Raw genomic sequence first — 4,181 nt, 5'->3', positions numbered from 1 at the left:
TGATTTTTCTGTGCGCACCCGTGGAGGAAACGAACGCGGTGCTTATATGAAATCTGCATAAACGTTGTTTATATAAGCTATTATTCATTAATTATTTATGGAGTCAAAAGGAAGCATATTTCCGACATGTCGTTAGAGATGTCAATGAGTAAACTTTAATAAATAGCAATGAATATAATCTGTAATCGATGGTTAATCGTGTTCGTGTAAAAAACAAAGCGCAATTTTTTTGTTCTCCATTTCCATCTTATTTTAGCTTCAAGATTCCGCAACCAAACAGCTTGTAAAAGCACCTAACAGCGTGTCCCGATTTATCCGAGCACCAATTATCCGATTATCCTAATACCGGAACAATCTATTATCCAAACATGATATTACTTTCTAACGAATGCCTCTTCTGTTTGAAATATCTACTATATTCATATTCTATTGTCCTTCATGTACAATATATTCTAATGTATTCTTTCCTTTATTCGGTTAAATAAATTCTGATTATTAGACTTTAGTATGAAACTAATAGTGCTGTAGCTATCGAAACAAAACAACAGAAAAACTCGAAAGTGGTGTAAATGGAGTAGAATTTGTAAATATACACGGTGTTGGGAAAGGCCAAATGACATACGCTGTATGTACTGATATAATGAACTGGCTTTACTACGAAACAGCTAATGAAATGATAGTGAAAAGGTGCCTTTTCAAACGTACGTATTCGAGAAATGGCTTCGATGACTCAGAGTACAAAAGGATTGTAGCTCTTTGCAGTTAATTACGTTGAAAGAATTATGTCACTTAGCAGCCAAGAAGATATGAAGTCCATATATACTTAAAAGAATTGTCATTCAATCTTAATCAGTATTTCAATAACAGAAATTTCGTATTAACGTGATTGTTCCATTATCCGAACTGTTCTGCCTCCCTGTTAAGTAGGATACGGGAGGCTCTACTGTATTTCAGATTACCTGGTTGAAATTTTACTGTCATTGCAAACTGATGAGCAAAATGCGATAACGTAACTGAGCACAGCGGCCAATGAAATCAACCACGACATAAAATATTTACATATTACGTGTCTCATATTATATTCATGTCTTTATTATAATATCATATATTCTGTAATTTAATTATGTACGTATGTATGTATTTATTATTATGTACGTATCTGTTATTGTATTCATATATATGTGTATTGCTTTGTAAAATGTAAAATATAAAATAAATATTTAGCAATTCAAAAATTTCATTTAAACTATTGTAGTAATTAATGGCCCGGTGACATTTTCGATATATATGATATTGATAATAATAAATGACATTGATGAAACACACAGTTGATTACAGAATAACAAGGAATCGTCTGTTACCTGATTTCCACTGTGTATTGTTTACCAAAGATCGAACAAATGTGCGACTTCACGTCTGTCACAATACTGAAACGATATTCGATGTGATACTCCTCTCGATATTCGTACCTTTCATAACATCACCCTACTACTCAAACTGGATAATATTATGCATGAATAGTTCGATTAATATATTTATCTCCAAATCAAAATAAGAAATAGCCTTTAGTGGTCTTTGATTGTGAAAGATCGATGGGAATTTACTTTTTTTTTTATCACTGACTGCTTCTACTGTTTGCATGGTTCTTTTAAGACTTCTTTCCTGGTTGAGGAAAATCCGTCGAAATATTCCTGTGCTTGGTTTCATCTTCTTACACGAACAAAAATATGTCAGCTTGAGCAACATAGTGCAGAACGATTACAAATTTTTTTTTATTTGGTTGTTTATTTACAATCATTTCTCATTGAGAATTATAAGTAACTTCCTCTGGCGCGGCACTGTAACTTGGATTATAAAGTTTATAGTATGTTTGATTCTAGTTGAATCTAATGCTTCAATCTAGAGGCTATTGTCTTTATAGTCCGCGGATCTGATCCGTCCTGTCAGATAGTTGGGTAACTAATGGGTTTTGCTGGTTGTTAACTCTTATATTATATCTGTTTCTGAACTTGTATATTTCTTTCTTACCCGTAGGTATCTTGAGGTCGTGATGGATTGTTTCGTTGGTAACATACCAAGGGTGCATCTATTAAGGATCTTAGAGTTTTTGATTGGAATTGTTAGAGAATTTCTATGTCGGAATTGCTCGTTAGATCCCATAGGTCCAGACAGGTTTTAATATGGCTTTATGAAGCATTATTTTACTTTGCCTGTTTAATTTGGAATGTCGGCCAATGAACCAGTAGAATTTTTTGAGTTTAGCCTTCATTTGCTTCGATTTGTCTATGATGCGTTGTTTCCATGTTAATCTCCTGTCCAGAGTCATGCCCTGATTTCTGACTGAATCCCCGTTAGGAATTGTAACACTGTTAATGGTCACCTGAAGGCAGGTTTGTTTTCGGAGCGTGAAGGTTACATGTGTAGATTTGTTTTCATTAAGTTTGAAGCCCCATTTGTGGAACCACTTTTCCATAGAGTCGAGACTTCGCTGGAGAGTGGAGGGTGCAATTATCGGGTCTGCGTGGGATGCGAGTAGTGCTGTGTCATCAGCAAATGTCGCTGTGGTTGTCTCTGTTAAGGTTGGTAAATCGGCAGTGTAGATGGAGAACAGCAGGAGTCCAAGGACACTGCCTTGGGGTATGCCAGCTGCTATTGGAAATGTTGCGATTGTGGTGTCTGAGTACTTTATCATGGATTGTCTATTGGTTAGGTAGGATTTTAGGATGGAGTAGTAGGCGTGTTGTAAGATTTTCTTTAATTTAAACAAAAGACCTTCATGCCACACTTTGCCGAATGCCTGTTGAATGTCTAGGAATACTGCAGAGCAATATTTTTTCTTTTCTAGATTTTGGCTTATATTATGTGTTATATAGTGAATTTGCTCTATCGTAGTATGTTGTTTCCGAAAACCGAATTGGTGATCTGGCAGTGTTTTCAAACCCTCTAAGAGTGGAAGAAGTCGATTCGTGAGCATCTTCTCGAATAGTTTTGACAAAGTAGGCGGAAGACTAATTGGACGATAGGAGCTAGTTTCGTGTATTAGTTTTCCTGATTTAGGGATGAGAGTAATCAGTGATATTTTCCAAAGTTTAGGATGGTATTCAAGGCGAAGGATTGCGTTAAAAATTGATACGATGAGTAAAAACCCTTTTATGGGAAGTTCTTTGATTACTTTATCACTTATTTGACCATGCCCCGATGCTTTCCTGTGATTTAGGCGATGGATTCTGTAACTTTTGAAGAAGGGAAAGGTTCAATAGGAGGACATATTTGGAAGGGAGGATGCACGTTATTTCCGGGGCAATATTGGAGGAATGAGGTTTAAATACGTTGGATAGGTGTTTAGCGAACAGGTTGGCTTTTTCTTTAGGGTTACGTGCCCATCCACCTTGCGGACAGCGAATTGGAGGGATCATTTGCGGGAGACGCGTGAGTTTCCTGGGCGCCTTCCATAGTGAGTAGTTGGAGTCTGCTGTGGGAGACAGATTTTTTTTTTTATATTATTTATTGTAATTTTACAATTTGTCCAGTGGGACATTTGGTAAAATATTATAACTTAAATATACATAGCATGTGAATGGCTACCCCCAGCGGGGCACCATCTTCGCGTTTGTTAGGTTATGTTCTTTGATCGCTTCCGCAGCCATCCGGTTTGGGTGTGTTGCCACTCTTAATCTGTACCTTTCTGCGCACCTGCTAATATCCTCCTTGACCGTTGGTATTCTCAGGTCCTTCCGAAATCCTCGTTTCTACCGTACCATGGGGCGTTTACTATTGTTCTAAGAATTTTTGCTTGTAATGTCTCTATTTTGTTTATATGGCTCATTGCTGCTGTCCCCCATAGTGGTACTCCGTATGTCCAGATTGGTTTTATGATTGTTTTGTATATTTTTAATTTATTTTCTATGCTTAGTTTGGATTTTGGACTTGTTAGCCAGTGCATTTGTCTCCTTGTTGTCTGTATTTTGTCTGTTATTGATTTAATATGCTGTTTCCATGTGAGTTGTGTATCTATGTGGAGTCCTAGGTATTTGACTTGTCTTGTTTGTGTTATGTGCGTGCCGTTCAGTAGGATGTTTGGTGGCGTCTGTTTTCGCAATGTGAATGTAATATGGTTGCATTTGTTGGGGTTTGCTTTTATTTGTTTAGCTTGCAGCCACTTTTCTATTTTTGTGGTGTGT

Source organism: Bombus pyrosoma, unplaced genomic scaffold, assembly GCF_014825855.1.
Source record: "Bombus pyrosoma isolate SC7728 unplaced genomic scaffold, ASM1482585v1 HiC_scaffold_4717, whole genome shotgun sequence".
In the NCBI taxonomy this organism is placed as follows: domain Eukaryota; kingdom Metazoa; phylum Arthropoda; class Insecta; order Hymenoptera; family Apidae; genus Bombus; species Bombus pyrosoma.
The sequence above is the reverse complement of the archived record's forward strand: the minus strand, read 5'-3'. Positions refer to the sequence as shown.